The sequence below is a fragment of the Macrobrachium rosenbergii genome, chromosome 1 (genome assembly GCF_040412425.1).
Source record: "Macrobrachium rosenbergii isolate ZJJX-2024 chromosome 1, ASM4041242v1, whole genome shotgun sequence".
Lineage (NCBI taxonomy): Eukaryota > Metazoa > Arthropoda > Malacostraca > Decapoda > Palaemonidae > Macrobrachium > Macrobrachium rosenbergii.
This window is the reverse complement of record NC_089741.1, coordinates 71,443,524-71,458,523: the sequence shown is the minus strand read 5'-3', so window position 1 is coordinate 71,458,523 and position 15,000 is coordinate 71,443,524. Positions and strand designations below refer to the sequence as shown.

Genomic DNA, 15,000 nt, shown 5'->3' with positions numbered 1-15,000 from the left:
AATACTATTCGATTTATCAGCTTTTGTGATGTGGATTGTATTGTCTTTTTTAAGGTCGGTCAAACTTTTCTTATGTTGAGGAAGAAATTGCTTTCATGCTTAACATTCGCAGCTCCATAAATGATATTTTAACTATATCAATATGATTTTGAGGAATATCAGCATTGTTTTTCAAATATACATAGGGACGACGCAATCGTTAAAGCCGAGGGTCTGTTAGATATAAAGAAGGATAAACCATATCCAAGCGCACTAAACATTTTCACTTATTTGTTTACTTGATAAATTTATAACACAGTCATTCCGTGCACTATTAGTCCAGTCACTGCTATCAATAAGATTTTTAGTTTTCTGTCGAGTTTTCTTGTTAGTGCATCTGTAGTCCTACGAAGTTTTCCATAAATTTCTTATCGCAGCGAGTCCTTCCAATTATCCGGGATAGAATGATTAAATGAAATTCTGGCTTTTTCTAGTTCCTTAAATTTTTCTTTCTCTTCTTGCTTTGCGGCTGCTATGTGGCGTTTTAACATCATGGCACTGAATTCGTTGAATGGGTGATTGTCATATCTTCTTAAACGGCGTGGTAGCAAAGATTTAGGGAGCACTTGTTCAGACAGACACTTCTTCAGGAACTTAAGTTGAATTCTGGTCGAATGCGCAGCCGAAAGAGACCGTTTCCTCTTTTGAACTGCGTAGTCGCTACCTTCTCCAAGTCTCTTTCCGCTGCGCATTCGACCAGAATTCAACTCAAGTTCCTGAAGAAGTGTCTGTCTGAACAAGTGCTCCCTAAATCTTTGCTACCACGCCGTTTAAGAAGATATGACAATCACCCATTCAACGAATTCAGTGCCATGATGTTCAGCAGCCGCAAAGCAAGAAGAGAAAGAAAATTTATGAACCAGAAAAAGCCAGAATTTCATTTAATCATTCTATCCCGGATAATTGGAAGGACTCGCTGCGACAAGAAATTTATGGAAAACTTCGTAGGACTACAGATGCACTAACAAGAAAACTCGACAGAAAACTAAAAATCTTATTGATAGCAGTGACTGACTAATAGTGCACGCAATGACTGTGTTATAAATTTATCAAGTAAACAAATAAGTGAAAATGTTGTGAGTGCGCTTGGATATGGTTTATCCTTCTTTGTATCTAACAGACCCTCGGCTTTAACGATTGCGTCGTCCCTATGTGTATTTGAAAAACATTGTGATATTCCTCAAAATCATATTGATATAGTTAAAGGTATCATTTATGGAGCTGCGAATGTTAAGCATGAAAGCAATTTCCTTCCTCGGTATAAGAAAAGCTTGACCGACCTTAAAAAAGACAATACAATCCACATCACAAAAGCTGATAAATCGAATAGTATTGTAATTTTAGATAAAGTTGACTACATATCACGTATGCAGACCCTACTAGATGATGATACGACATACAAAAAACTAACTAAAAATCCCCTTGATCAAGTCATAAAAAGTTTCAACAGCACAGTGAAAAAAATTCTTAAAGATAAAAAAGAACTAATAGGTCAGTTGTCGGTAAAATTTCCCTCGTTACCTTATTTGTACGGATTAGTAACACAAAGAAAACAATCTTATGCTGCCTATTATCAGTACTGTTGGCTCAATATCATATAAACTTTCGAAATATATTACCAAACTCTTGTCTCCGTTACTTGTAACTATCTCAGATTCTCACGTATATAATAGCCTAGATTTAGTTGATGAATTAAACAAAATCACTTTTTGCCCCACTGATAGATTCGTTATTTTTTATGTTTGTTCCCTTTTTACTAAAGTTCCTATAGATTCCATTTTAGAGTATCTTAGTAATGAATTAATCCATCACGAATTACCTCTACCTGTAAGTCATATAATTTCTCTAGGTTGTGCATTTGTGATTGTAAGTTTACATTTAATGGTGCTTTTTACCAACAAATATTTGGTATGGCAATGGGCAACCCTTTATCCCCACTCCTTTCAAACTTGTACATGGAATTCTTTGAAAAACGATATATACCTAATATCATTTATACTCCTTTAAAGTGGTATAGGTATGTTGACGATATTTAAGCTGTTTTGCCTGCTGGTATTGATGTAAATGATTTACTCTGTAATTTGAATAACCAGGTACCATCCATTAAGTTTACGTTAGAATTAGAAAAAGACAATTGCCTCCCTTTCTTAGATGTTTTAATACATAGAGAACCATTTCAAGTTAAATTCAGTATTTATAGGAAACCAACCAACAACTTAACTTATGTCCATTTTTATTCAGGCCATCACCTCAGCATCAAAATATCAATTTTTTCCTCTATGTTTTTACGAGCCTTGCACATTGTCAGTCCCCAGTATTTGGATAAAGAAATTGAATACATGAGAGAAATAGGGACAGATTTATGTTATCCTTCACATATACTAGATATTTGTTATAATAAAGCCCACAAAAAGTTTTATAGTGAAAGTAACATGAAGAAAGAAACCCTAAGAACATTCTTAGCTTGCCTTATTTTAGTGGTTTTGAAAACATAAAATCATTGTTAAAACCTTCTAATGTCAACTCGTTTTTTCTTATAATAACACTCAAAAGAATGTTAATAAAAATAGCCTCAAGAAAAGAACAACATAATATATAAAATTTCCATGTTTGGATTGCCCTCATTTTATATTGGCCAATCTAGCAAAGATTTAGATGTACGTATTAGCAACATAAGTATTCAGTCAAAACTGGACAAGCATCCAATGCTATATTCATTCATTTAAGTGAAAACTCTCACAGGATAAATTGGACTGAAAGTTCAGTGATTGCCAGATCGAAAGATTTCTCCTCAAGAAATCTATTGGAGTCCGCTATTATCCAGCTTACTTCAGTTGTAATTTTAATCTTAGCCCTGGCATGTATTATTTGGACCCTGTATTAGAAAAATGTTCAAGAATGACCTAAAAGATAAAATCACTGACTTAATTACAAGGTAGCTACTTGATATATATTTTCTGTATATCCGTATGTTTAATATAATTTTTTTTGTAAAAATGTTCATCTTGGAAAAAGTTATTATTGATAAAAAAAAGAGAGAATTATTGTGTTGTAATAAAAATTTTTAAGTGGTCAGTCACGAACCTGTATAATCTTTTAATTGTCCTGTCCCTGCTCCTGAACGGTTGATCTTAATCCTTTGTAAAAACCTCTTAAGTATTTAATCCTGTTTTGTCAGTGGTATTAATTCTTCAATTGTGTTGGATTCCAGGTACATATGTTTCCTTTATAATCCCCTTCTGTCATTTATATTAGCTTTCTTTGTAAACATACTTTTATATTCCTTCACTCTGCTAAGTAAAGGACTAGTGTCGAAAGGCCTCGCAGCACTCCAATGTTTCCGTTTCCTTCGTGGATTTTATCTTTATTTATATATTCATCACGTTCCATATTTTCGTGATTCAGTTATACACACACACACACACACGCACACACACACACACACACACACACATATATATATATATATATATATATATATATATATATATATATATATATATATATGCACATGAAACTGCCCATTGACTCGGTATTGAATACCTTAAAGATGAATTGCATAAACTTTATTTTCAATGAGGAATATTTAAAAAAAACGTTTGGTATAGCAATGGGAAACCCACATTCGCCTGTTCTTTCAAATTTATATATGGAATTTTTCGAATGCTTCTACATCCCCAAGATTTTCCATTTCCTGTAACATGGTGCTGTTGTATTGATGATATTTCAGCCATCATGCCCAAGGATTTGGATCTAAATAACATACTGGCTCAAACTCGAGGGAACCTTTTAATTGTAAATGTATATTTATTTATATGAAAAGACAAATAATTTGACATGTGCTTAAGATTTAGATATCAACCACTCTCAGACAAGAACAAGATTATTTTCTTTTCGTCTGACACGCTAAATCAGTTAATCCGCAGGTAATAAGCTGGTCAGATTGTTCGCTCGTATCCTCACTGAGCGGTCTTTAAGGTCTGATGTCCGAAATCTTTAGATGTCAATACGATTCTTGGACGGAGGCTTTCTCTTACGCGCCACTTTCGTTTGGCTCGACTATAGGCTATGTATAAGGGGGTTGAAGTTAAATGATTAATGAGCGATGGAACAATTTTCTTGATAACCAAGGATTCCAAAATATTAAGGAGGTGTCCTTCTGCGTCGTGGTCACTATTTCAAAGTTTTTATAGTTTATTGGGTTTTTACAAATTAATGAATGATTCCTAATGTTGGACATTTCAGGTTTTGCTAGCCTACGACCAGTACAATAGCTCAATCCACTGTGGCAATCTGCCCTCACTTTGAGCAACCAGCGCGTACTTCCGACATAAATCTGTTGCGGACTGCAACAGCAAGTATACTTGTACACCACGTCCGACTGCATCAACGGAGGGAGTCGCTCCTTGTGTCTAAAAAGCTACCAAGAATTTTTGGGGTTCTTCAAAATTATGTTGACCTTGACAGCTGGGAAGTATTTGGTTATAATCTGCTTCAGATGTCGTAAAAAATCACCACCATGTACAAAAGGAAAGGAAAAGTAGTATTCTAATTTGGGAACATCGAAAGAAAGAGAGGGAGGGGTAAAATGGTTATTTAAAAAGTCCTTTATTTTATGTTGGAATAAAGTCAAGGGAAAACAATTTTGTTGAAAATATTTTTGTAAAAAGGAAATTTCGTTATGGAAGGAGGACCAATCAGAAGAAAGTGAAAGGGCTCTATGGATAAGGGTGGTTAAGGAACTTAGCTTGAAACTGAATGCACAGGAGCTATAAAAATTAAGGCCCAGACCTGTAAAAGTAAGTTTTCTATAAATACTAACTTTGAAACCTTCAGGAGATCGGGAAACTTCAGTGTCAAGAAAGGGGAGTTTACTATTATTTTCTTTTTCTAGCGTAAAGTTGATATTGTTGTGTAAACTATTTGCATAATCTAAAAAGGAGTCTGCGTGGTGTGGGTGTTTGAAAAGGACAAAGGTGTCATCAACGTAGCGTTTGTAGAAAAGGGTTTAAAATCAGAAGGACAGCTGTCCAGCAGCTGACCTTCAAGATGGCTTTATAAAGATATCGGCCATAGTGCAACTCAAAGGACTCCCCATACCAACACCATCCGTCTGTATATATACTTTATCATTAAAGACGAAAGCTGTGTCCTTCACAGCAAATTCCAACAGTTTTCTAAAATCTGATGAACTAAAATTATTAAAAGTCGAGTCAGGAGTGGGGAACAGCCGATCAATAACTATTTGTATGGTCTCATTCACAGGGATGTTGGTGAATAGCGATTCAACGTCTAAACTAGCCATGTACAAGTCAGAATCTTGCAGTATAATATTTTCTTTGAATTTTAAGGAGTTAGACAAGTTATTTGGATTCTTTGTAAGTGGTTCAAGCAAGGTGGCTAGGAATTTGGCTATTTTGTAATTGGGCGTGGTATATGATGATAGAATGGGTCTTAGGGGGATATTAGATTTGTGGATTTTTGGCAGTCCATATATGACTCCAAAACTGGACCCCATCACCAACAGGTCATTATATGTTAGCTGGTCAACAACACCCCTGTCCTTCAAAGATCTCAAGAAACGATTGATTTTGTCTTCGTTTTTTAAATCAAGCGATAGTCTTTATCACCTATTAATTGGAATTTGGATGTGTCTTTAAGGATATCTTCCATTTTGTTTATGTACTCAGGTTTTTTCATCAAGACAGCTGCGGGAAGACGACGCCATGACAGATTTGAACAAATAGGCTTATTCCTCCTAGGTCACCTGACTTGGGGGAACAAGACCAGCCACTTAGTTCCCCTCCCATCATCTTGTTTGGGGGGTTGGAAAATCGTTAAACCAAAAGGGACGAATCCAGGATTAAGGGAGCTGCTATCTTGAACCCTAGGGACTTAGCTATAAGGCCTCTTACTGTATGAACCTGTTGCTGGCTTCGGGATTTGCTTTTCAGATATGACCTGTCTTTGTGCCGCAGACTCAAAAACATTCCGAGGGCCGCCAAAAAACTATGAGATAAAGAACCGCAGCAGCAGGGTTACCAGATGGTGCCAAATTTGGCAAATGTTGCCAAAAATCTGAGTTTTTCTCAAAATCTGCAAAATGCTCTTGGCAAATTTATTGTTTGCCAAAAAAAGGCCACTTTCAATTACGATTTTGCCAATTACTGCCAAAACTGAAAATAATCAAGATTTTCTTATTTATTTTACAATTATTAATTTATTTTTCTGCATCTGTGAAAATATTTTACTGTTGATTACCAGAAAACGTTTAATTTCTAATGGCCAGTATACATGAAGATATCCAAAATCGAGTGGCAGGGCGGAGCTAAAACAAATTAATACAACCCTGCCAAATTTCACTTCGGTGAACAATTGTTTGTGTTTATCTGGGAAATCCTTCTACCTGGCCTTGACTCATACACCCGAGTGGTTAAAGATTAAGACCAAATCCCGGTCGTGGCATCTTTCGAGGTTCTGGTGTTTGGGGTGATTTTTTCCTGCCAGCCTTGCCGCTCTGGATGAGTTAGTTAATCCCTTTAATCCATGACTTTGGTCGAAGACTCTCAGTTTGCCCAGGCCTGAATCTCATGTTATACAGCCTATTCATTTCATATATATATATATATATATATATATATATATATATATATATATATATATATATATATATATATATATATATATATATATATATATATATATATATATATATATATATATATATATATATATATATATATATATATGAGAGTTTTAATGTTCACAGTATGGTAATACATATATCCTGTTATTTGAGTAAAATTTATAAATGTGTTATGCATATAGCAGGCTACATTAAATATATACAATAAGAATATTTGCTTATTTTTTATATGTAAGGTAAGGTATAGTATATTTCAAACGCAACCGAAATATGGTTCTTTCACTCACTCCTGTTGCAACAGTCACACGATCCATCAGTCTTTAAATGTCAATTAACTGTCCGGTGTTTCTTTTTTCATGTTGAAAATATTGTAGAATTTCCTTTGCCTGAGCGCTTAAATGTGCTTTAAGGGAGACTCTCCATCGTCCTGTATGGTTGGGTCAAGGTCGTTGAGTGAGATTAGAAAGCTTCTTGTCCTTGACCATACAATACCTTTGACAAATGTCTTTTCAATCTTCTGGCAATAAAACTGAATAGGAGGGCTTTTTAGTTGAAAAATAATAGTTTCTTGGACAAATCTGTATAGGAGTTCTTTCAAAATGCTAGTTCAATATAATTTATATACCACGAATTTTGTACATTTGACACCACTGTATTAATCTACTTTAGCTCCTCCCTGCCCCTCCATTTGTCTCTGTCCAGGGCAGGCCTGCATTTCCACATCATTATTCTAACAACTCGGTTGAGTACTGGACTGTGAACTTTGACCTAGCTATAGTAACGTGTTCACTGGTATACGAATTATGCCGAAAATTCATTCACCCACATCCTACGGGAAGCAAGCATGGATATCCATTTACAAAGGTAACAGTTATTTAGTCATAATTTCTTACTCTGGATTCTAAGCCAAGATTTGAGCTAATTATTTCCATAAAACGCGTGTCGAAAGATACGGTGCAGCCATGTCGTTCATACCTCATGCATTTGTCTACTTGTATCTTGCAAATGAGTTTCAATTTTATTTTTTCCCCTGGCTGCAGTATTCTGTTGACTCATTTTACTAAGCTGAAAACCATGATCAAGTGAACTAACTAAAATGCAAGCTGTCCATTATATGTGTATGTAAACATACGTACATATAATGATTTTATACTGATAATCGAATACATGTCACATTACATATTATATATATATATATATATATATATATATATATATATATATATATATATATATATATATATATATATATATATATATATATATATATATATATATATATATATATATATATATATATATATATATATATATATATATATATATATATATATATATATATATATATATATATATATATATATATATATATATATATATATATATATATATATATATATATATATATATATATATATATATATATATATATATATATATATATATATATATATATATATATATATATATATATATATATATATATATATATATATATATATATATATATATATATATATATATATATATATATATATATATATATATTTATATATATATATATATATATATATATATATATATATATATATATATATATATATATATATATATATATATATATATATATATATATATATATATATATATATATATATATATATATATATATATATATATATATATATATATATATATATATATATATATATATATATATATATATATATATATATATATATATATATATATATATATATATATATATATATATATATATATATATATATATATATATATATATATATATATATATATATATATATATATATATATATATATATATATATATATATATATATATATATATATATATATACATATATATACATATATATATATATATATACATATATATATATATATATATATATATATATATATATATATATATATATATATATATATATATATATATATATATATATATATATATATATATATATATATATATATATATATATATATATATATATATATATATATATATATTATATATATATATATATATATATATATATATATATATATATATATATATATATATATATATATATATATATATATATATATATATATATATATATATATATATATATATATATATATACTATATTATATATATATATATATATATATATATATATATATATATATATATATATATATATATATATATATATATATGTGTGTGTGTGTGTGTGTGTGTGTGTGTGTGTGTTCAACATCGCTAGAAAATTAGCTACCGTTGTGAATCTAGTATTTCTTATATTAATATTTTTATTCCAGATTGGTTAACAAGATCTGAAAATTCAGAGAGCCTGTGGTGCAAAATATGCAAGAGTCAGGTCAAGAATAAGAAGTACAATGTTGAAATGTATGCTAAATCTCAAAAGCATACAAAATTGGCTGAAGAAATAAGAGTTATCCCTAATGTCACTACGTATTTTGGCTCTAGTTCAATGACAATGAAAATATGTGATATTAGGTGAAGTGTTGCAATTGCATGTCATGCAGCAATTAAGGCAACTGACCACCTTGGAAAGACAATATAGGAATCTTCTGGCAAAAGTGACTTATCACACAGAATGAAAATTCATAGAACAAAATGTTCAAGCATTTTAATGAATGTTGTACACCCTTGTCTGTTAGATGGTGTAATTAAAGATATACAGAATGCTCCATTCTCTCTCATAATTGATGAGGCCACAGATGTATCAGTCACAAAGCATTTGTGTTTGTGCGTCAGATATTTCTAGGAGGAAAATGCAGATATTATTACAACATTTCTGACTCTCTTGCCAGTTACCTCCACCACATCTCTCGCACTCTTTGCAGATATCAGGTCATTTTTGGACCAACATTCAGTCCCCTTAAGTAATATAATCGGTTTAGGCACAGATGGCGCTTCTAATTTATGCAGTGCTTATAACTCAGTCTTCACCAAATTTAAAGAACATTCCCCTCATTGTGTTTTAGTGAATTGTATTTGTCATAGTTTAAGTCTGTGTGCAAAATATGCTTTTACAGAACTTCCCTCTCACCTTGGTTTTCTGTTAAGTGAAATTTCAAAGTGGTTTAAATTTAGTTCTGAGAAGTGAACTGAATATGATAAGCTATTCCATGGTATGAATGTCAATATTCCCAACTTGCATCCTAGCAAATTCATCAGCCCATCAGAAACTAGATGGTTTGTGACTGGAAAAGTTATCTTTTCAGTCATCACACAATGGCCTGAGCTTACCGCATATTTTAGGTCAATTAACTATGTAAAAGATTATACGTGCAGAGTTCTTTTAGATATGTTAAATGATAGGGCAAACGATTTATACCCAGTTTTTACATATCCACTTATCAATTAATTTGAGCAGATGAATGCATCTTTTCAGCACACAAATGCAGACCAATTCCAACTGTTTAGTGACTCAACGTATTTTATTTATCACTAAAAAGTAGAGTGTGTAAGGGTGATTTTCTGAAAAGGTATGTAATTCTTGAAGAGTCGCATATACATTCCATTAATGATATGGATTAGGAGCAAAATTTTACAAGGAGCTAGAGGAATCAAACCTAACACGGGAACAGAAGCATGAGATAAAGAGTAGATGTGTTAAGTTTTTGGTCACAGCAGTGAATCAGGTAACCAGACGACTTCCTGAAAAATTCGGTTTTTATACCCTCGTGAAGTGTTTTCACCCAGATGCGCTGCTTTCTCAAAGCAACTATGTAAAATTCCATCTCTTAAATCTAGAAGAATTTGACTTCTTCAATACTGACCTGGAGAAGCTAGAAACTCAGTATACCAAGATCAGGGCCAGCAGACGCGCCAGAAACTCGAGAGAGAGCAGACGCTGGAGTGTTTCACCTCTTTTCCATGCTGGTCCGACCGTAAAGGCCCTATGCACAAAATCGTCTTGCAACGAGCGCATACATAGGATCAGAAATCCTGCTACTCCGCTTCCCAAGCGGTCTGTCCCAGCCTTGTGAATCAGTTCCACTTAGAACTTACTGCCATTCTGCTACGTGCAAAAATTTCCTGATACGCAGTCCCTGGGCACTAACCAGTCCTCCCCCCGCCCCTTCTTCCCCTTTGTATGCAAGAGCCTGAAATTGAAAATCATTCAACCAGTATTAACCATTTCATATTCTGAGATTTGCTACTAATTGTCTGATATTGTCGCACATTGTATGTGCTTGCAAGCCGCTCAGCCGGAGTTTCCAGATTAATTTCCTGATTGCTTCATCTGTAAATAAATTCAGTTTAAGGTAATCTGTTACTCATTTCCCATGGTGACCTTCCACTTCCCTGGTTAATTAATGGTGATATCAAGGTTAGTCATCTTTTGCCCATTCATATATTACATTCTGGGCGATACCTGTTGGCCCCTTACGGCAGTTAAATGATAAGAAACCCCTGTACATTCCTCCAACAGGCCCCAGAACGTAAAAGCGTCGATCTTGAGACTAGCATCGATCATTAGCCTCGCTATTTGCTCAGACAGGGAACAAAACGATCTGAGGACTGATATATCATTAAGTTTAATTCCATTATTTTACAAAGGCAATAAAGGACGACCGAATCAAAGCAATGGTAACAGGTGAGGGTTACTATTATAAGTAGGAAATGATCTGAATAGGGGCTAATTTTTCTCTCAAAATCTATAGAACGTCCTGTACTGGTAATTTGGGAATAGGGAATCTACATCTAAGCTTAGAAGTTTTATGTTGTGAAGTGGTATATACGCTTCTTTGAATTTGTGACAAAAATCTTCAGAATGTTTAATGTGACTAAGAGAAAAAGTGCCTAAGAAAGGGGACAGGAGGTCGGCTAACCAATTATAAATTTTTTAATTGAAAGCTCCGGCACTTGAGGTAATAGGTCTGAATGAAAGATTATTTTTATGAGTTTTGGGAAGGCCATGAAAGTAAGGTAGGTTTGGGTTAATGGCTTTAAATTTCTCCAGTAGTTCAATGCTCTTTTTGCATTGGCCAGTTAATCTTACTTTCCTAAAAAATTTCCTGGGGACGTTTTGGAGTTTTTTTTTTCGTTAATTTGTCATAAGTGTTAGTGTTACTAAGAAGTTGATTGATTTTGTCGAGGTAAAAGTCATTGTCTATGATCACGATTTTGACATCTTCGTTGGATCTACTTATTACAACATCTAATTTTTGTAGCGAGCGGATGGTTTTCATAAATCTACGGGGGACAGGGTATTTCTTATCAAGGTCAGCTATTGCATTTAGTAAGATGCATTTAAACATATCTCTTCTCTGCTGTAATTTTGATCAGATATGAATTTGTCAAAAGCAACTATGAAATCTAGATTATTTTTCCGGTCTGGCATGCGGGCAAAGGATAAACCAAGGTTTAAAACTAAATGTTGGTTAATAGTAAGGGGGTTGTTTGATAAAGTTAAAACTTTATCTTGTTGCTCAAGATTGTTCCAAGCGTTATTATTTATTAAGTCATTTAACTTATGGAAAGGTCTGTTAGAATGAGTCACGCTAATATAGACATCAATGTCAAAACAAAATGAAACCAGATACCTGTATATGTGGTCCATTGCGAGGAGACAAAGGTTAGACTGTGTTCCATGTATCACTCTGCGTGGTACAAAGATCTTGGACTTCGTATTTTCAATTCTTTCCACCAGGAATATCTTGTGTGACTGAGGGAAGGGGTCTGATTGCAGAGTCCATCTTGCTAATCCATACATTTTCTGAAGGACTTGTTCCTTCAGACATTCTTTAAGAATTTTTTTTTTTTTTTAGCCGATGTAGTCTGACTAGTTCTTTTTCAAAATTTTGAAAAACGAGCATGACTTCTGGATGTGAGCAAAGAAACGTAAAAAGACAATTGAATTCCATAATGGGCTAAAATGACTGAAATGTTTTCTGTTAAAACAGAATTCCATCAAATATAAAGAGCCCTTAAAAACTCCAAAATGTAGAAAGTCAATGCTATATTTCAGGGACCAAACTGTTTCCCTCTTCAGTCAAATAATGAATGAGACAGAGTTAAAGAAAAGTGGTATTTAAACCAGAAAGTCCATAGGTCAGCTGTTACGTCACTCCATCTGACAATTTCTCTTAATTGCTGGTTGGAGGAAGATTGTATCTGTATCAGAGTCCCAGGCTCCTTTTGAAAAATTCACGGCATTTCTTTGTTTAATCAAAGCTGATTCCAACCGACAATTGCAGATATAAATTATACGTGAAAATTCCAGTTTATTCTGTGATTATGTTATTTATGTGTTTTAAAATAGCTGAGTTCTGTTGTCCATACCTAACTGTACGTTTCTGCTGTATTAATCTCTGGAAGAGTGATTTACCTGTAAAACCTATATAAGATTGTTTACAATCGAGGTAAGGGATTTTGTAAACTCAAGCGTCTTTGGGGACTGGCTTTCTTTGGACGTTAATCAGGGATTTGGCTAAGGTATTTGGGTAGGTAAAAACACAAGGGTTAGAATTTCCAAGTGTCTGTGTCAACGCCTTAATCCTGTCCAGGTGTGTGATTTTTGTTTTATTGTTGGGCTTCTCTCTATTCTTGTTTTGACGAGGATGGCAGAAGATTATGCTAGCTTTGTGGATAAATTTCTCAATTATACGGTCAGGGTACTTTAAAAACGACAGCTGCTTACAGACTGGTTCAATATCCTTTTCCAGGAAATCCGGGGAGCAAATCCATAAGGCTCTTAAGAATAAATTGCTGGGTACCTACCCAAATACCTTGGCCAAATCCTAATTAACGTCCAAAAAAAAAAAGAAAAAGCCAATCCCCAAAGACGCAGGAGTTTATGAAATCCCTTGCCTTATATTAGTTTTACAGGTAAATCACTCCCCAAGAGACTAATATAGCATAAACGTTCTGTTGGGTACAGACAACAGAGCTCAAGCTATTCTTAACCACATAAATAATCATAATCACAGAAGAAACTGGAATTTCTCACGTATAATTTATAGCACCAATTGTCAGTTCAAAAGCCAGATGGTGGAATCAGCTTTGATTAAACAAAGAAATGCGATGAAGTTTTCAAAAGGAGCATGGGAATCAGATATTATAGGTAAAATCTTCCTTCAACAGTGATAAAGACGATTAAAGAGAAATTTTCAACCGGAGTGACATAACGGCTGATCTATGGACCTTCTGGCATAAATTCCGCTTTTCCGTAACTCTGTCTTATTCATTATTTGCCTGAAGAGAGAGAGAATTTGTTCTTTTAAATATAACATTTACTTTCTACTTTTTGGCTTATTCATTATATATATATATATATATATATATATATATATATATATATATATATATATATATATATATATATATATATATATATATATATATATATATATATATATATATATATATATGTATGTATGTGTGTATTTATATATATATATATATATATATATATATATATATATATATATATATATATATATGTGTGTGTGTGTGTGTGTGTGTGTGTATAAATATATACATACATTTTTAATTTTTATTCTTTATATTTTGCAGCCCTGATAATGAGACATGTAGTATCGAAAATTTGTTTAAGTTCCATATTTTAGGTTTTTGTAAGTTTTTAACTGAGTCGATTCTTAATTTCTATTCATTGTATTTTACAGCCCTGATGATGAGACATGTAGTCTCTATAATTGGTTTAAATTCCATGTTTTAGGTTTTTGTAAGTTTTTTAACTGAGTAAATTCTTAATTTTTATTCTTTGTATTTTACAGCCCTGATGATGAGACATGTAGCCTCGAAAATTTGTTTAAGTTCCATGTTTTAGACCTTTGTAAGTTTTTTAACTGAGTCGATTCTTTATATAGTTTATATATATATATATATATATATATATATATATATATATATATATATATATATATATATATATATATATATATATATATATATATATATATATATATATATATATATATATATATATATATATATATATATATATATATATATATATATATATATATATATAAGTGAATCCCACAGTAAAATGACAGGCAGAAGTTCAGTACCAAGCGCTTTCACGTTTATTAACGCATCATCTGTGCCAAATGAGACACAGATGAAAAAGAAGGTTACAAAGTAAACAAAAAGAACAAGAATACCAGATGGTCAATTGTCAGAGGGTAATAAACAGAAAGATAATGTAGGATAATCCTGTACCAAGTAGTCACAAACTAAAACATAGACCTTACTTCAAGAGATACGAAAGTTTAGCCATACAAAATCC

At 32.3% G+C, this 15,000-nt stretch overlaps 1 pseudogene; it reads left to right on the top strand.

Annotated features, from left to right (window-relative positions):
- The first annotated feature begins 7,488 nt into the window (after positions 1–7,488).
- The window catches only part of LOC136840785 (zinc finger MYM-type protein 1-like), an 18,177-nt pseudogene continuing 10,665 nt past the window's right edge, over positions 7,489–15,000 (top strand).